A 20,942-nucleotide genomic window follows, 5' to 3' on the forward strand; every position below is an offset into this window, starting at 1 on the left:
ATGTACAATGTGTACATTGCTGCAATTCACACATTTGGAGTCCAGAATGAGTATTTAATGGTAAACATTGATGTCAGACAGTACATACGTGGATGGATGAGTCATGATTACTTTGTATCTTCACATGATAAATTTGGCTTTCACCCCACAGATTGTGGCGGACACTGTGATCCTAGTCCAAATGTGTGTACACCACACATATAGATAATCTGGGATAGTAAGAAGACGCTAGGCTCTAGTGTACCTGCCATTCCCAGACCCTTCAAACCATGGAAGAAAGAGATGTCATTAAGAAAGTCTGTCTGAATATAGACTACCTATACATGATAGTACTCCCTGCACCACGTGGGATCCTGGCAGCTTGAAGGCCTGGGCCACAGTCAACATTGCACATGACTCCAAATCCCCATGTGCACAGTAGCAGTGGACTTAAGTATATCAGGGACTAACATTATCATAATCAACAGCCATGCAAATCAGGGAAATGTGGAAGTGCTAAGTCGGCTAAGCAAACACAGCAGGAACTGATTGTGTGACACAGGAAGATGATTTAGGTGAAAGTCCAACACGCATTCGTGGACATATGCCCATTACGAATCATACAACCTAATTCTCTCCATTTGTGGAGAAATCACATTTGCTACTTCAACACATCAAACACATGTCCAACCTAAATCACTGCAAGATCTTCAAGACAAATGAGATCGGCATTGTCCAAGAGAAGAAAATAAGTTACTTACCTGTAACTACGGTTATCCAGTATTGGTATCCTTCATAGATTCACATGCAATAATTGGTCAAAGGACTTAAAGTTATGTCCTTCTGATAATATGTCCAAACAATCAACAATTCACATTTCATTCTTTTGCAAATTATATACTGACCTGAGGAGATCTTTTATTGTCCCTATTTTGAAATCTTGAAATTTTAAGCAAGGCAGACTGGCATTTTTAGACTTGCAATTACTTCCTAACCTGTTGACATGTGTGGCACTAGCAAGGTTTCTTATGGCTGTATTATCGAGAAGAAGAAGAGGCCTTGCATTATCTTAAACTGTGATTGCTTTTAAAGAGATATATATTTGTGGCTAACAACTGAATTGTATAGGAATGTATTATGTCACAAAACTTGTTTTTCATGAATGATTTTACTGTTATGATCCTTTTATATAAGGTAGAATAAAGTTAATTATTGATTGATTGAGATGTTTCCTACCCTCTCCAGAGGTAACCTCTTGGGATCTGGCTCTCTTTTGAGGCCTTGAAGAGCCATTGCTCTCCACTTCTGAAAAAGTTCTTTGTTGTTAAGTCATTTGGAGCCATAAAAGTAATCTCCCTTCTCTATTCCGCAGAGTTTTTGAGTAGAAAGTGTTACAAATCTCACACTGTCTTACCTCATGCTTGGGATGAAGGGAGTATGTGCAATCCTTCTGTGGATCATCCGCATGAACTCTTTTCCTGCCACAGATCCTAAATGGGTGGAAAATGCCTTTCTTATCAGACATGATGGGAAAACTGGTGATTATAGGATACAATTCTATGAGATTGAAGAAAACTGAGTAGAACTCAGGGTGACTCCCTTCACACATGACGTGCTGTCAAAATCTGAGGGGAACTGCCTCTGCTAGGAGTGTTCTAGAGGGTGTTCTAGAGGGTGCTGACAGCTGATTGGTTGATTTGGTGCTTTTTTTTTTTAGAAAGGACATAGATAGGCTATTAAATTCATGGCCCAAGTCCATTATAGTCTATGGTATTTGTTAATTACTCCATGCTTATGTTACCGTGGGACTCCCATCTTGCCGACAGGGAATGAGTCAATTGCCAGGCCATCGGCCAGTCCACATGGGTGCTGGTGGGGGTAGGCGACAAATAGGTTTGTGTAGGAAAGTGCCCCTTTCTGCATGGTTACCCCCTACTTTTTGCCTGACATCTGATGCAACTTGACTTGATGTGCCTTGAGTCCCTGCCAATCAGGTTCCCAGGGCCTGTGTTCTTTCGCACAACTGTACCTTTGTACCCACAATTGGCACATCCCTGGCCACAGATGCCCCTTGTAAAAGGTACCATGGGTACCAAGGGCACAGTGACCATGGAAGACCTCTAAGGGCTGCAGCACCTATCGTGCCACACTTAGAGACCCTGTACCTTATCACCCACACACTGCTATTGCAGGCAGCATGTTTTGGTGCAGAGAAAAGTGAAAAGTCGACTTGGCACACATACCTGTGTGCCATGCCTGCAACCCACTGCCTGAGGCCTAGGTAAGTCACCCCTCTAGCAGGGTGAACTAGCTCTCAGGTGAGGGTGCACTGCATGAACCCTGTATCCCTACAGTGTCTAAGTCCATTCTTAGATATTGTAAGTCTAGTAAAGCTATAAAGAGAATATGGTCTGGGAGTTGGTCATTACAGCTTTACTAAAACCTGGGAAGTTTGAAAACAAACTTCTCAGCACATTCAACCCACACTGATGACAGTGTGCGATTTAATGTAAAATGCACTCAGAGGGCATCTTAGAAATGCCCCCTAAAAAACGACCAGCCCTGGTATGGTTCCTGAATGGATGCCCACCATTTTCCAACACAAGACAGGTTTTTAAACCTCTCGGTAAAGAGCCTCCGCCCTCTGGGTTCAGAAACAAAGCGCATCCTGGGAAAAGGTGTCATGCCTCCTCCCCCAGGGTGGGCTGGGTCCACAAAGGGGAAGCTTCAAAGGCCTGCTGCCTTTATAAGCTGTCCCTGCCTTTTTCTGCCCCCAGCAACTGGTTCCCACCAGTTCTGCCCTCTACTTTGAGTGGGAGGATCAGCGGGAAAACCAAGCTAGGAGGGGAGGTTTGCCCACCTTTGCCAACCCCACCCCTCAGGTGGGGGAGGCAAGGTGAAGCTCATACCTCAGTCCCCTCTAGCTTGAAGATAGGGGGACCCAGCCAAATAGGGAGAGGCTCATGTCCCCCTACTGGAGTTTGGCATAATAGGAAGTGTATCCACCCCAAGAAAGGAACCCATTGGTCCGGACCTGCACACCCCTTTAAAGCCCCTGAGTTCAGTATTTAGGGGCAACCCTGAACATTGCCTTCTCAGATTCGAGGAAGAAAGAAGGACCGAAGAGATGTGCTGACAGAGCAAGAAGTGGACACCAATTGCTTTGGCCCCAGCCGTCCGGGCCTGTCCAGACTCTGACATGACTACAGCACAACCCGGCGTGTCCCGCAGCCAGCAGTCCCCCAGAGCCTGGAGGACCAGCTCTGCAACTATCTTTAAGACTCTGTCTTCCATGATCCGGATTTGCTCTACAAAGACTCACCCACAAAATCCGTATCCAGGCATCTGTGATTTTGCACCACTCTGCACCCAACATCCACAGCCACCGAGCTCGAGTGGCCCAACACCACAAGGAGGTCTCCCCAGTGATCCTGGCCTGGGATCTGGTGAACCATGACCTCCCTTAAGCTTCAAGCCGGAGCCTGAAGGATCCCCGACTGTGACCGCAGCTGGTAAGAAGAATCCAATGCTAAAAGACACTCCTGCACCTGATGCCACATGGCCTTGGGTGGCCCAACCGATGGTGCCCAGGCATCCCCCAAGATCCTAACTTACCTTTCCAACCGGTGGTGGACTTTAGGAAGCCTCCCTGCTCGAGACTGCAGGATCTTTTCTGAACTGTAGATCTCTAGTGGAATCCACAGGGTCCCCAACGTCGCCTTAGCACTCTGCAACCGGCCTCCCCTGTGCCGCTGGTGGTGCAGCTCCTGTGCTGATTGCTGGCTCCTGCAGTGCTGATCTCTACCCAGGAGCTTTGCTTCAACAGCCAAGTGGCCTGCTCATAAGCAGTCCTTGACCATAGGCCCTATTAGCCCCATTGGCTAACATTGGGTCCCTGCACTCGGCACCCCCTCTCCCCAGTGCCGCTTATGGTGCAATTTGAGTGCCTACCTGAACCCTTGGTTCTAACCCCCAAAAACTATTCTTGCAGGTTGTTTACTTACCTACAAACCGATAACCTTCTTATCCCCATAGGAACCAATGTTGTGATGTTTTGTTCCTAAAAATGTTGTCGAGTTGAACATTCCGCAGGGGAAGAAAGTAACTGTGCTTTAATTTAAGAATTGTGGTATTTACCTGTAAGTGGCACCAACCAGTGTGTGATATCTAGGCATATCACTTCAAGATCTAAAAGTAACTGAAAAGTAATCCAAGAGTAATCGAAAGTAATCTCACTGTATTTTAAACGATTTCAATGTAATACAAACCTGTAAACGATTGCAAATCCAATCCACAGTTGCAGTTCTGTGTACAGCTTTTTATTTGAAAGTGTTCTTACTTACCTGTGCTAAGTCCTGCTTGGTTCTACAAAATAAAATACACATATTTCATTTTATACTTACCTAATTGGTCTGGATTCAGTCTCTGAGTGTGTGCCATCAGTATTGAGTGAGTGAATACAATAAATGCTTAACGCACCCTCTGGATAAAACTAACAGCTCGTCCACACTACCATAAAGAGAGCTGTTAGTACTTGTCTAATTCAGCCTCTGCTATACCACTGGGTTCTCCCTGGACTTTGTGCACACTATACCTTGCTTTGGTTTAGCATATACAGAGCCAGCTTCTTACAGTTTGCCTTCAAACGTGCCTACAAAACACTGCCAGGGGAACCTCCCCAGGAAGGGGCATCTAGTTGACATGCCAGGCACCTCAAGAATATCAATTGGGAGGGGGGGGGGGGTCTTTGGCTTGTAAGGCGTGGACTTTGTCCTGTAAGGGTGTTTTTTTGGTTTTGGGAGGGGTCTTAGGTTTCTTCCTCCTTTTGGTTTGGGGTTTGGGAGCGGTGGTTCTTGAGGTGGAAGGGATGGGTATGGGTACGGAAAAAGGGGGCCTGGGTTGGGGGAGGGAGGGAGGTGTCCAACAGGGCAAACTCCAAGGGTAAGGAACTATTGGTCACGGGTAGAGGCTGTGTGATATTCATAAGTGGGTTCAGGAAGGGAGGTAGAGGAAGTGGAAGTGGAAGTGTCTGGTGTAGGTGGCTCTCTTGTTGGTGCAGGTATGTGTTGTGTAGGTGAGTGTAGGCATCTGCATGTAGTGCGTGTGTATGTAGTGGATGTTCAGGGGATGGGGTGGAGGCGTCTGTGGATGCGTCAGGTGTGTCTGTGTGGGTAAGGATGGTGGGTGTTGATGGGTGTGTGTGTGCAGGTGTGCTGTCTGCTGATGGTGGGTGGTGTTCATGGGTGTGTGGGTGCAGGTGTGCATTGAGTGCCAAGGTGTCGGGGGGTGATGGGTCAGCTGGTGTTGCTGTGCTCCCAGGGCCAATGCTGGTGTGGTCAGTGGGGGTGTGGGTTAAGGGTGTGTGCGTGTGTCTGTGTGTGCTGCATAGGTGTGTTTTGGTGGGTTCATGCACAGGTGTGTGTATGTTTGAGACATGCAGGGGAATAGAATATTTGAATGGTGATGGGGTAGAGGATAGATGTGGGGCAAAAAGCTGGGGTGGGTGTCAGGCTGCTGTCAGTGAGGAGGCCAGAGCCTGAAACGATCTCTGTGCAGCTGGGGGCATAGATACAGGGGCTGAGGTACCTGGAACTGAGGAGACAGCTCCCCTCTTAAGGGAGTGGGCTGAGATAACTGGGTGGGGAACAGCATGGAGGGTGGAGACGAAAGGGGGTGGCAGACAATGATGGCATCGCACCAGGATGGGTGGGGTCTACCACCACCAAGGGGTGGCCCTTGGAGTCCGACTCTGTGAATGAGGTTGTTACGTCTGGGTCCTTCGTGACACTCCTCTCGCCCTCCTGGCCACTGGGTCCACCTGTATCAGTGTCCCGATCGGACCCACTTTGGCCAGCTGCTTCCCCAATGACCTGAGCCCTGTCCTCCGCTCGCCTGGATAAATGCTAAAATGACAAATGGGTTTGGTCAATTCCAACTGCGTAGACACACGAGGAATGGCTTATTACAAATAACACAACAAATGTGCATGTATCACACCACTTACTAGGATGGCTAAATCTTCTACAACATTAGCATTAGCATATGCATGAATGCAACATTAGTTTTCATCAGTTGCACACCATGATGTCTGGACCACAGTCTGCCACAGCTGCATGAGTTTTAAAAAAAACAACTTTATTTTCAGGTTTTGCAATTAGAGACAACATGAAGAGACAGTACAAGTATCCTCAGAATTTTGCAATTACATTTTGTGACCTTATAATATCGAATTAAGAAAATACAGGCAATATATATTGTTCCACACATCACATACTAATATTGCATGATTTGGCGTTTAGTGGTGCTCTGTGGTGTCCTTTAGAGGAAGTGTTACCTAATCTGTGCTGTGTCTAGGGGTCGACCAACTAGGCCCTCACAGTCATTGCCCCGGCACCTCCATTTACAGGCCTTCAGGGGTGTCCCCATCGTCGTCTGCTGCGGTCGTGCGCTCCTGCAGATATATACTTAGTGGTTCCCATATGTCTCGAGGGCGAGACGTGTGTGGCATCAATTCCGTATACACAGACAGTTGTTCCTGGCAATATATTAGGTCCCCCAGCCATTCCTTGAACTTGGGCGCTCTTCCTCTCTTCCATTTACAGGCCACCCTGCGTTTAGCTAGAAGTAAGCTTAACGATATGAATTTCCTGAAAGACGCCTTAAAGTGTCTCGTGTATCCAAACAATGTGCTGAGTGGGGTATTGGTAACGGGTTCCCCTGTCAGCTGACTGAGATTGTCTGTAGTCTCCATGCAGTATGCTAAGATTGTGGAGAATTCCCACGCCAAATGTAAGAAGTCAGCCCCCTCTTTACCGCATCTGTCACCATTATCATTTTCCCTGAGCTGAAGCGACACAGCCGTGCCGGGGTGTAGTAGGGACGGTGGAGGAATTTAAAATGAATTATGCGAAGCCTGCTGCTGGCCGAGGTTCTCCCCGTCTGTTGACAACAATAGGTCCATTGATCATCAGTGATGGGGGCATCTAGGTCTTTTTCCCATTTGGTCGGCTCGTCGGGGGAGCGGTGTCTGCTATTGGTTTGGGTGATTCAGTACAGCAGGGATACTATATGTGTGGGGGAGGAGCGTTGCAATAGGGTGTGCAATGAAGCGAATATGGGGGCTCAGCGGGGAAGCCAAGGGTGGCAGATTTTACATCAAGACGGAGTCTCACATACATGAATAGCTCAATGGTTGATAGTTGGCAGTCTTTAAAAAAGGATTCACGTGTGCGGAAGGTCCCGTTCTCATATAGAGCTCCTCATTTGTTGACACCGCACCTTCCGCATGACCGAGATGTCCAGTCTGCCTTCTAGTGGCAGCAGTGGGGAGTATAGTGAGTCCACCGCCATGCGGTTGGCGATGGTCCTCCATGCCCTGTTTGTACATTCCACTGTAGTTGGGTCTGTGTATTTTGGGTTAATAGGTGCACTGATATAGGCTGCGTATGGGGTTGGGACCATGGGCCAGTGCTCAATCGCCAGGTGTGGCATGTAGGTTGGTGGGGTCATCCAGTCAGTGGCAAAGTGCGCCTGAGCACTCCAGAAGTAGAGCTTCATGTCGGGGACCTCAAAGCCACCTTTGTCAAAGGGTAGCGTTACAACCTCCCACTTCAGCCTAGGTTGTGTGCCCCCCCACGTCAATCAAATGAGTTGTGATTTGAGAGCTTGAAAAAAGGATTTGCTAGGTGCATATGGGATACAGGTGAAAAGGTAGCATAGCTTTGGGAGGACGACCATCTTTATCAGCGCTGTTTGGCCCGCTAGTGAAAGTGGCATCGCTATCCAACGTGTAATGGAGTCTGTGAGTGTATCTAGCACTCTGCCATAGTTAGCCCTCATGAGCTTGTTATTACTACTCCAAGATATTTTACTTCGTCTCCACACCAATCCAGTGGGAACTCCAGTGCATATTTTCTGACTTTGTCTGTGAGGGGAAATATTTGTGATTTGTTCCAATTGATGTTAATCCCGGAGTAGTGTCCGAATTGCAAGAATGCCCGTAGTATGGGATTTAAGCTGTTCTCAGGGTCACGTAAGTACAAAGTGAGGTCATCGGCATACAGCAAGATGAGAATTTGTCTTTCTGGATATATAAGAGCATGGTCCCAGTGATGTTGTCTCAGCTTGGCCGCAAACGGCTCCATGGCTAGAGTGAATAGGAGCGGGGAGAGCGGGCATCCCTGCCTCGTCCCCCTTGTGATAGCGAATCTTGGAGAGCATGCCCCATTTATGAGCAGTTTGGCTTGTGGCTTTGTATATAATAGCTGGATCCATGCCAGAAAGGGGGGTGGGAATCCCATCCTAACCAGGTCACTGGCCAAATAGTCCCACTCGAGGGAGTCAAAGGCTTTGGTGGTGTCCAAAAAGACCGCCACCGCTGCCTAATCTGGCTCAATGTCCTGCATTAGGGCGAAAAGGGTGCGTAGGTTATGCGATGTTGCTTGTCCGTGTATAAAGCCCGATTGGTCTGGCAACACCAGAGCTACCATCAGAGGACTGATTCTATTGGCGAGGAGCTTGACCAGAATTTTAACATCACAATTGATAAGTGAGAGTGGCCGGTAAGAATCGCACCTATCTCCTGGTTTGCCGGGCTTGAGGAGCGATATGATGAGTGCCTCTCGCATCGTGGGTGGGAGTATACCTGTCTCTCGTGTCTCCTCAATGACCTGTTTTAAAATGGGTAGAAGGGTGTCACTGTATGTCTTATAACATTCCGCCGGTAGGCCATCTGGTCCAGGAGCGCGGCCGGATTGTAATTGCATGATTGTAGAGCGTATCTCCTCGTCCTTAAAGTCCGCGAGGAGGAATTCCCTCTTTCCATCCCACAGCCAGCCAAGCACAGTGTCTTCAAAATAGGGCACAAACTCCTCCGGGTTCGTCCTATGTGTAGTATACAACTTGGTGTAGAATACATGGAAGGTGTCTAATATGTCTGGGGTGTCTCTGCAGATCCCGCCTTTGTTATCAGTAATTTCAAGCATGGCATTAGAGAATCTGGGTTTTCGAGTGAGTTCAGGTAAGGCTTTTCCAGAGCGCTCTCCTTCCCCGTATTGCTGTGCCCAATGGTATTTCCCACGGAACTTGCATTCTCTCTCAGCAGTATCTTGGTATTCAGTTAGTTTTTCTCCGAATTGTCCCTTCAGGTGAGAGCTTGGGTCTGATCTCATTTGATTTTTGAGTGTTTTGAGTTCCGTCTCTAGACATGGGAGAGTATTATGGATATCCCTTAAAATGCCGCCCCCTTTTGTTATGCAGATCCCTCTGACGGTCCCCTTGAATGCCTCCCAGACTGTGGAGAAGTGAGGGACAGTGTCTACATTGCGCGGGAAGAAATCTGTGATTACTTGTCCCAATTCCATTTGAAATGGGATGTCTAGAAGGGCATTCACTGGCAACCTCCAGTTTTGGTAAGGAGACAACGAACAGGGCGGAGTCAGGGTGAGCAACAGCCGCGAGTGGTCCGTGTATGTGTTCGGTAAGTGTCGAGTAAACATAGTCCCTATTTTCAGCCCACTGGATATCAACCATCCATCTATTCTTGAGCACGTAGAGTGTGTGGAGGAGTAGCATGTAGCCTCTCTAGTGCTTGGGTGAAAGCTGCGCCATGCGTCAACTAGGTCATGTGTGGCCAATATGTCTCACTGTTGTCTTTGGGCACCTGTGTAATGGTTAGGCTGTAGGTGTTGTCGATCTAACTTAGAATCTACGGTTAGGTTAAAGTCTCCCCACATGCCTCGTGAGTAGAACCAATGTCAAGTATATTCCCCCAAAGGATATTGAAGAACTCAGGATTGTCTATGTCAGGGCCATAGCAGCAGGCAAGCGTGATGGATTGAGATGAAAGTCGCCCCCATGTTATACAGTATCACCCTTGATGGTCGGCTATTTCTCCTATCGGTACATAAGGGACATTTTTCTTGATAAGTATCACCGTCCCGCGGGCATAGCTGGAGTATGTCGAGCAGCATCTATAGGATGCCCATCGGGATGCAAATGTTACCGGGGATGTGGGGCCCATATGAGTCTCTTGAAGCATTGTGACATGTATGGTGTGACGGTCTAAATATGCCAAGACATGACGACGTTGTTGGGGTTCCCCAAGCCTCTCACGTTCCACGTGATAAAATTATAGCTAGGTGGATTTCGGCGTACCATTGATCATGCAGTGAGTGTGTGATGTATGGTGCAATCCGCAGTGTGTTTAGAAATAAGGTCTGTCTCTAGTGTAGTTGCATCTGTCTCCAACTGTTTCCCCCCACCCTACCCAACACATTGGTGCAATCCAAGCCCCCCTCCCACATCAGCAGCTCAACCCTGTCGTGTCCTACGTACCCGCCCTCCCGCCCTTTCCCAAATGATCTCAACAATAGACCTCTCTTTCTCATTTTTGGAAGATTCAGTGATAACATGAGAAGACCCAATAGTGAAATAAACATTAACTAATTAGTAACAAGCTTGTTAGGGATGTCCTGCTGGGGAATCACCCGAGGGCACCGCAGTCTCCCCTCGTACAACACGAGGTTGCCCAGGAACAGGTTTGTTTGCCCTTTCATTATAGTGCCATATTCAAAGTGTTTGTGGTGAACAGTATTGTGGAGACCGTTGACTTAGATAGGGCTGAGCTGCATATCTACCAGTCCCTGCGGTGACTTTTTTCCAACCTCTGGTGTATCTTGAATAGGTACAGTGAAGTGCTGGTCTGCACTGCGCACGTGCAGCAATATGGAGGAATTGGGGCAGCCGCACCATCAGTGTGTCCTTAATGTTCACTCTATGTCCGATAAGGCAGCATGAGAGTGCGATGGGCTAAAATCTGGATCATTCCAAGGGGATTTCCAGAGGTTGCTCTTCAAAAAATCTGCCACATGCTGCGGATTGGTAAAGAAGTGTTGCTTACCCTGGTGTGTGATCCGTAGCTTCGCAAGGAAGAGCATGGCATAGGGAATGTTGGCCTGCTGTAATTTCTTTTGTATTGGTAGGAACTTCTTCCGGGCATCTTGGACCACCATTGTAAAGTCCGGGTATATGGCCAGATCAGAGCCTTCATAGGACAGCGTTTTTCATTTCTGGAAAGTCTCAGCGCAGTGTCTCGGTCTCGATAATTGAGTATGCGCGCAATGATCGGTCTGGCAGGAGCACCGGGTGGGGGTCAGGTGGCCAGTGAGCGGTGTGCTTGTTCTAAAATGAACATATTGGAGAAGGCGTCCTTTCGAACATTGTCCTCAGTAGCCGCTCCGCATAGTCCTTCATGCGCCCGGTGTTAGTGGACTCTGGTATACCTAATATGCGGATATTATTGCGGCGCAAACTCGATTCTAGATCTTCTATTTTGGCTACAATGACTTTCAGGAGGCATTCCATTTGAAGTAGCTGTTCTTGTCTGCCCGCTGAGGTGTCTTCCAGAGTAGAGACGTGCTGTTCTGCCTCTGTTAACCGCTCCTCGTGTTGGTCTATCTTATGCGTGACATTGTTTATGCGGGTGTTTATGGCGTCCATTTTGGCTTCTAATGAAGTGAGGCTGTGTTTCACTGCCAGGAGTAACTCCTTGAGTTCATCTGTGGAGGTTTGGGGCGTGGAGTCAGTGCAGTCTCCCATCGCAGTCTTGGGGTTGGTGTGGGTCCTTGTGGATTTCCGTGCTTCAAATGGTAGCTTTGTTTGCTTACTGTCTGTCTTCCCCATAGCTCCCTGGCCCTAGCGCTGTGCCTCTTCCCATGCGATTCCTCGTGAAGTGGGGCCCAGTGCCTTAAGGTGCGTTACTGTCTCCGCTGTGTTGGTGCACTTCGGTCTCCGGTACTGCAATATCTCTATGCCCATGGGGGCTCACTTCCGCCTTTACGAGGGGGCACTTCTCCCTCCCGTGGGTGTGCAAGCTTGGTGGGGTCCCAGCAGGTGGCTATCTTGGGCCAATTCCGGTGATCACGGCTGCAGGGGGGGTAGGGCTATTAGTGTTTTGGGCTGGGACCCCTCCGCTGTTAGACTCTGTGTCACTGGTGGGCCACGATGTGCAGACATGTTTAGCCCTGAACGATGTATCCTCTGGCCCAGTGGTAGCAAGACTTTGCCCTTTTGGTACGATACATTGGATGTGACAGTCAGAGGGTGGTTGGCTCGAGGTTTGAATGCTGGGTCCAGGTACTTTGGACCGGCATGGCGCTAGGGTGCAGGCATATCAGGGGCACAGTGTGAGACCGCCGACCTGAGTTGTCGCTGGGGGTCCCGCTTGCAGGATAGATGGGGCCACAGGCAGTCTGAGCAGTGTGTGCACAATTGACTGTCCACTTGTGGCTCTATGCGAGACTTGGGGTCAGCCCCTTAGCGGCAGTTCCCAGTCAGCAGGTTCCGGCGCGAGCGGGAAGCATCCCTGAGTGAAGCCTGAATAGAAGGTCCAGGCAACTTCTACAGGGACTTCCCCGGCATGCCAATGCATTCAATTCCCAGTCTGTGCCCGCCCTGATCCAAGGCCAGGAATTCCGCATGTACCTGGGGTCGGGCCGATAATGTAATGCTCCGTATCTTCCCGGCTATTTTATTATTACTATTATTTTTTTCTTTTTGATCGGAAGGGTGGGCCCAGGCGCGCAAGCTCTCTGGTCTCCGCGCGGGCGGGGCACAATGATGTAAATTCCCGGCCCAAGGGGCCGTGGTGATGGTGGCGAGCGGAGGTTCAGGACGCCGGGTCTCCAGGCCGTGTCCGGCGCCAAAGCTGCACGCCACTGTGAGCTCTTCGTTCCCTATGGCAGGTAGGATTGAAGGCGCTGCTTGTTTAACCCCAGCTGGCTTGTTAGGCAATGCTGGCTATGTGTCTGCCGATCGTAGCCCCCACAGAGCAAGCTGCCCGGCCATGGCGCGATGGCGGCCACATCTTTTTCAGCTCTTTACTCTGGTGCGGCCCCCACAGTGGTTGGTGGATTCGTCGGACTCTGGAAGCCAAGCACAGGCAGTGTTCCCACTTGACCCTTCTGGACCCACATGACCCAACTGCAATTTCTACTTTTGTCCTCTGTCACAACACTCTCTACAAAGGTGAAACTGTGAACCTTTGCTATGTATCACATATCTCACACAAAATTAGAATGAAGACAATGTAGCCAAAAGTTGGGTGAGATGTCCTCACATATATCCATATGACATGAGACCTCCTAGGCCAAGGGACGGGCCCACTCCAATTGGTTTACTCACCAGTACCAATATCCCATATCATACTATAAAACCATTACAACAGGTAAAGTTTATGAGACTCAGGGAATCATCTGTCCACGAGGAGAAGGTTAAACTTGTAGACAATAGGGAAGGGACATCACAGCACCATGACTTGTCTAACAAACACATATAGCAATGTATTGCTAAGTGTACACCCTCACATATGACCCCAACATGTGTGGATTACACTACCTTCTGCATGTCAGAAGTTACTTAATGAACATCCTTATTCCACATGTGCATGTCACCTAATTGTATAGTCACACCTCAATCGAATGGAACATCACATTGTGAGACAGTACTGTAAGTACTCCGTCCATGTAGGTCATTGCCTCACCATTTGTAACCTAGTCATTACTATGAACAATGTATTTGGGTATGTGTGATCACCCACCCATGTCTACACACCCCTGTCTGTGATTACACATTACATGTATGCACATCACCATTAACAAACGTCCTTGACATGTTGGGCACCACATACAATTGTGATGGACACAGACTTCAAACTATGTAGACCAATAGATATTGTAGAAAACACTTATACATACGACAGTACCACACGCATATGCTACACATGCCGATCAGACCTACACATGCAATTGTGTTTTCATCAGTCAACCTCCATGTTGATGTGGTTGCTGTTTCCTGTAACAATGAATAGATGGTTAGATATGATTTAGATTAGGCAGCATAATACTCACCCTCTCCTAGCTGCTGTTGAGCTGTCAACTGCCCTTCAAGCTCCGGGTAGGCCACCTTCAGGATGCATGCCATTAGGGAGTAAGTGTCCGGCAAGCATCCCTACCACGTGAGGAGAACTTCCCCAGCTGGACCTCCACGATCTTCCGGGCCCAGTGTCTCAGGTCCTCCCACCTCTTCCTGCAGTGGATGTGAAGGAAGTGACCCGATTAGGGCCACCAGGATCACTCTCTAGCCTTCTAACAATGAACAGTCCATGACGCAGTAGAGAGTTCAAGATAACTAGTTTATTAACAAAGTACACTGCAGTGGAGTCCAATCTGACTAGCCGCCTATGATGGCTGATGAGGGACTGACTCTAACAAGCATAAAGTTACACTATGTATGTTGCGGAGCCAACAAACACTGGTAGCTGTCGGAATACAATAGGGGTACAGAACAGAAGTTTCAATTCTGCAGCCTGGTACAAGCTATCAACTGCTCAAGGTCGTCTGGCTTATCCTCCCCACTAGATAGGTGGGAGAAGGCCTCTATGTAACAGAAAAAGCATGCGTTAATGAGCAAGTTTCAACATTGGAGAAACAAAACTTACCTAGGACCATTTCTCGTAAATGAGCAAGTAACAGTTTCGATTATAATACAAAATGGCGTCTTCGAGAGGTAAAATGGTGGCACAGATGTCAACCTAACAAACGTAACATCTGCACTTACTAGTTGCGTGTACAGTATGCATATATAATGTATTAGCTGTATAAATGATAACATAACATTAGTTAAAATTCGAGTAATAGGACAATATTACGTTTCAATTCTAACAGACACTGCTTTTAGCATTTTATGCTAATACGGGCACCTTTATTCTTGCTATCAGGTAAGGGTCTTTACAATTCTAACAGTAAAGGAAAATGAAGAAAATAATATGTCAGGTACAAATATGTATATGTGCATAACTGACGTAAAGAAGAAAATGACACTTAACATTAGTAGTGGCATCAGGAATAGTATCTGCAAGAGAAGTAGTTGAACCAAAAACCCCTTCATCCATATGCAGGAGGGTATCGAGCTCATTTTGAAGGATTATAGTGGTATTAGTATCATGAACTGAAACCCTTTTGAGAGAGAGATAAGTGGTACAGTATGAGCAGCATAAGGGAAGACACTGAATCAAAACACAGCAACAAATCAAAAGGACAATTAAATATATCACCTTTTTCAAGCATCCAACCCCAACCACCAAATAAAGACCAGCTCCAATTACCGCTCTCCATCCCTCGAACATTTTCCAAGATGTCTAGAATATGTTGTGTAATATTCTTTTCCATATTCATGATACCTACCACACACTGCTCCCCTATTATTGCGCATGCACTGCCATTCTTAACTAAAATAAAGTCAACTGCATATCTCGTTTGTTCGGAGTATATGGGCATACTTTCCAACTGAATGGTGATGTCCCGTAAAGCTGCCACTGTAGAATTAGATAAAATTTGCAACTTACACCCAAAATACTGCTCATTCACCCCAGGCCATGGCGGTCCCACCAAATGTGATAATAGAGGAAAGGATATATCCAAAAGTGATACCATTACTATAATTATTAACTTCCAATTTGGTAACGCCCTCACAAAATTCCTTAGCCAATGTTCTTTTCACCCATCTTATATTTGGTTTACTATACCTACAAGGTACCCCAAGAGGTAGCACCATTCCCAAAGCCACATCCTCTATACCGTTGTAAATATTAGAATACGTAACATTTGATGAAAAATAAAACCCTGGATGTGCATAGAGTGTGAATACGATGATTGGTCAAGCGACGGATCAAATAAGAGCTGGTGAGGGAGGGCAAGAAGACCACGAAGAGGAAATTACAACCAAAGGTATGGACATCAACAGATGTATCCTTGGCCCGGCCCTTTCGGCCCAGTTCAGTACCATGGTCCCCCTCAATTTCCAACAGGCCCATACTATCAGCCTGACTTTAACCAACATTTTTTAGGTCAGGGCGGAAGAAGAGGCAGATGAGGAAGGAGGGGGAACAAAATAATCCAGTGGGAAGAAGACCGGAGCTCAATGAACACGAGGAGCAACACCAGGGGCCAACAGCCGAGCACGAGCAACACGAGGGACTAGTGGTGAACCTTACAGACATCATGCTCACCACAGATGAACAAACTGTCTTGGATAAGGGTCTGGGATTTGTCCCAACGACCTACTTGGACAAATTTCATCTCCGTTGCGAATTGGGTGAGTTCTTCAGGCTTTCTTTCTGGATAAAGAAAGACCCATAGAAGATGATACCCACACCGATCTAAGATTGAGATCAACTTTTTTTCCTCCCACAAACATGATGCCCCCAGAGGTACTTTCTTTTGAAGAGGCAGTGACTAAAGAGGTTGAATTACTCGAACCCAAGAGAAGTGGGTTTAACAACTTGAGTAAAAAGGAACGCACGGCCATGGTAGCCCTTCAATCTAGAACTGATATAGTCATAAAACCAGCAGATTAGGGTGGAGCTACGGTTATTCAGAGTACCAATGCATACAGAACGGCCTGTCTGAACCTCTTGGCAGATACAAGATATTATAAGAAGATCAACAGGGACCCAACACAACGGATAAAAACTACTATCATGACACTCACAACTGATGCCCTCACCAAAGAGTGGGTCACTAAAAAAGAGTATGCTTTTCTGAACCAGGAAAAATCCCAGAACTCCGCTGTTTTACACGATCCCAAAGATACACAAAGGAAAGATTCCTCCACCGGGTAGACCCATTCTCTCAGGCATTGGGTCGGTTCTTGAACCACTATCAAAATACACAGATTGGTTCCTACGCCCCCTGGTGAAGAACATTAAATCGTATGTCCAAGACACCTAGCATCTCTTTAACCTCCTAACACAGGTGGAGTACAATCCCGAGGATAACTTTCTGGTATGTTTGGACGTGGAAGCGTTATATACAAATATACCTCAGACAGAAAGTATTAGAGTGGTTGAAGAAATTCTTAAAAAACAGGACTGGTTGTGGGCAGCACCAATTGAGTGGGTAGTTACTCTCATACATTTGGCCCTTACGGAAAACTTCTTCATCTTTGAAGACCAACTATATCTACAAGTACACGGTACTTCGATGGGCAGCACATTCGCCCCAAGTCTAGCGTGTCTGTATGTAAGTTTTTTTGAAGACCAACATATATGGACACAGAATCCTTTCAGTCACAATATCTGTAAATGGTACAGGTATATTGACGGCGTTCTGATGATTTGGAAGGGTGATATGACGAGTCTTGACAATTTTAAGACGTGGATTAATTCTCTGAACCCTCACCTTCATTTTACAATGAATGTGCACAAAGAAAGTATTTCCTTTCTGGATGTTACATTTACAGCCAAAGAAGGTACTCTTGAAAGTACACTGTACACTAAACCTACAGATAGGAACAGTCTATTAAAATTTGATAGTGCCCACCCACGTTCCTTAAGAGAGAATCTCCCAGTAGGTTAGTTCCTGAGGATACGCAGAAACTGCTCCAATCTTCAGACGTACAAAAAAGAGGCAGCCGTTCTTACAAACAAACTTAAACAAACGATGTACCCCATCAAGATCGTAGAAAGAGCAAACAAAAGAGCACGTAATACCCCACGAGAGGCTCTTTTATATAAAAGAACAGCCGGACCAATTAATATGTGTCACTACATACAACTCTTCATCTAATGACCTGAAGAAAATAATAAACAAAAAATGGTCCATTTTAACATCCAATAGACTATCATTTGAGAAACCAATGTTCTCATTTAGAAAAAATTCTAGTCTAAGAGATGCCCTAGTACTCACTAATACATTTACACCGAGATCTACAAATCAGATGACACTATGGGGAGCGCCGTCTGTCATGGGACATTACCCTTGCGGATCTTGTGTGGCCTGCCCGTTTACAGAACCCACTAAAACATTGGAACTAGGCTTACGATCACCATGGGAGCAAAGATCACACACCAATTGTAATTCTGAATCCGTAATCTACATGATTAAATGCCCGTGTGACATGATGTACATCGGGATGACGAGTCGTAAAGTGAAAGTCTGCATTAGCAAACATAGAAGCACTATACGAAGAGCAGTGACAGCAACCAGTCTTACAGCACATTATCATGAAAAAAATCATAAAGACACAGAGATTAAATGGACCATACTGGAAAAGGTCAAAAATACGGGTAATCAACAGCATAAACTCTTAGAGCGAGAACAACGATGGGTGTATCGTTTGAAGACCCATGAGAAGGGCCTTAACGATTGCATACCCTGGAACCAACTAAATAGGTAAATAGATAATTTACCCTTCATCATTTCAATTCAGGTCCCTCTATTATGACCATATGTTAATAGGATGGCTCATTGCAACATTTACCTAGTCATTAATAGAGGCTGTAACTGTTTAAAAAATTATCATCGGTCTCTCCAATACAAGTAGAGTTTCCTTTTTTATAGTGTGGGTAAAAATGCAGCGGAACCCCGCCCTATAGGATGTCAAACCACTCGGTATGGTCACACGATTTGAGACACGTAAAGATAACCCTATACATAGCATTGATCACTACGGCTGAGTATTACTGCACTTTTAACTTGGTAAAAACAACCACCATTGGGGCATCTTTACATTGACACAGCGTGAACAGCAGGATGTCCACCCAAAAAACCCCACATTGCGCGTAACTAACGTGTAAAAACAACAGCTATCGTGCATTCACACACCGTGAGCAGCTCAAGACTCCTACTGAGTAATCCCACATTGCACGTTACTAACGTGTCCATATCTTAACATCAATGAGTTCCATTTTTCATTCCGGTGTTATGTCCCAGCCGGGACTAATATTTCTAGTCAGTAGTCGCTTGAATGGCACCCATTTTATTAATATGTCGTGCTTATTCAAATCATGGCTTTCAGATGGCAAAAACCACACTTCCCATAATTCTATGAACCACCGGAACTACGTGTTCACGTCATCCATCACATGTCTGGTAGAACCAATCCCGTCATAGCGATACAAATACGGAAGTATAAGCTTACCGATCAACGATACAACGGCGCGAAACGCCGGGGATCGGGACCAAATAGGTGGACAGGCGGGGCAGGACTCTTGACGAAGTAAGTCGGGAGGGTACTTTTGAACGACCTGGGATACGGGCATACTTCATCTTTACTGAGATGGAATTCAGTATACCCATTAGTATAATTTTTTCCCTCACACCTTTCTTTCCAAATTTTCCTTTCCTTTCTTCGTTTCGCTCTGGGGCTCCAATGATAGGGTGTGACTATAGAGCTACCCCCATTAGTCCAGCGATCCCCTGAGAAACGGAATTTATACGAAGTTCGGGTAAGAAGGGATGCATGTGTTTATTCTGGATATACCGATGCACACTTTTTTGTAATAATCACGCATGGTTCCAGTTACTATGTTGATTCACAGATACGGCATGAATGTTGTATGAGAGCGTGCTCTAGGAGAGTTTTTTACATTGATATTATTCATTAACTAGCATGAAGAATCAGTTAGGATGCGAGCAAATTCGCCACCGCACAATACATCTGTCACGTTGATTAATTGTGTACAGATACAGTTATGAGTGGCACATGTTTGGATAAAGCTGCACAGCACTATGTCATAGAATCACTTGGCACATGAAGGTGTCGTTCTTTGTCCTCAGCACGATTATGGGACACATCACTTTGGAACTGCCACGAAGAAAACCAACATGTACAAGTTGTTTGTTTCTGTTATCTATGTTCTCTCTTACAGATGGAATCCTACGCATGACAGATTAATTAATCAGTCACTCACACAAGGAGCAGCTACTCTGCCCGTGCTCAAAAAAACAGGATAGGGAATTCCCTCTTCTGCTATCCAGGGTGGCCTCTTTTGCCCTGAAGAAAGTCCTGGACCTTTAAGGCCGTACACGGACTGAAACATGTTGGCACTAGGGTCCTAGGACCATAAATACTCCTATGAAGACCCCATTTTTAGTAATTTTATGAACCCAGACAGACCCAAAAATAAAGGGAAACTGGGGATCTGCCTGAGGTTTTTTATCTTTCAGCCCCCCTGGTCTATAATATCTTCAAAGAGCTCCCAACATTGTGTTTGAGCCCATCCCGACTTTTAGGCGTCGGGGTGACCCGATGATGAAGCATGACACCACTAGGGTGTATGAGGGTACCTAAACCAAAAGGAAGTGCTGCCTTGCTCACCTATTGGTGAAGTTAAAATTCCCCCTCACCAGATCCTTCACACCATTCCATCTACGTGCACCGATACCGACCACTGGATGGTCAGTTGGAGTAAAGTTATTTGTGTAATTGATTATATAGGGAGGTGTTACTCTGACCCAGAATCCTCTCCACCCTCTAGGCAATGAATTTTTTTTCAATAGCCTCTTGTATACATGTGCATAGAGTGTACCTTGATAATCTAATGGAGTATATCTAGTATTCATTCCCTTCATACTGGGATCATCCTTTCTTCCTAAACGCATTACATTTTTGTACACTACTTCTCCAGAACAATTGAGATACAAATAATTATCAGTACTATTTATTACAGGGCAACACGCAGGATAAATACCTGCCTCTTGAGAGACAGTCAGATCTTGATAGTGCCAACCTGTTAGGGTGATATTTCTTTTACCAAAGTACAAATCACCACAATACATTTCGGGCATGCACCCTGGGTACCCTGTCCTCCTTGGCTTTCTATAGTATAAGCAAGGTCCAGGATATCCCAGGCTGAATTCACCCTTTGCCTCTACGAAATGGGGAGGACGAACATATGCATATAATTAACCAATGATAAGGAAAAAGCGGTCCATAAACTTGTAACAGAATCAGTGGGATAACAAGCTGTGGTATCCCCAAAGAATTTCCGGTGTGTGCCTAAGAAAACATTGCTATGCATAGTTCTTTTACTATGATCTGAGAAAACTGTCTGATATAAAGCGCATGATGAGGTAACTCCAAAACACTCCAATGCCCAGAACCGCCCCCCTCCCACCAGGAAA

Source organism: Triturus cristatus, chromosome 7 (genome assembly GCF_964204655.1).
Source record: "Triturus cristatus chromosome 7, aTriCri1.1, whole genome shotgun sequence".
Taxonomy (NCBI): Eukaryota; Metazoa; Chordata; class Amphibia; order Caudata; family Salamandridae; genus Triturus; species Triturus cristatus.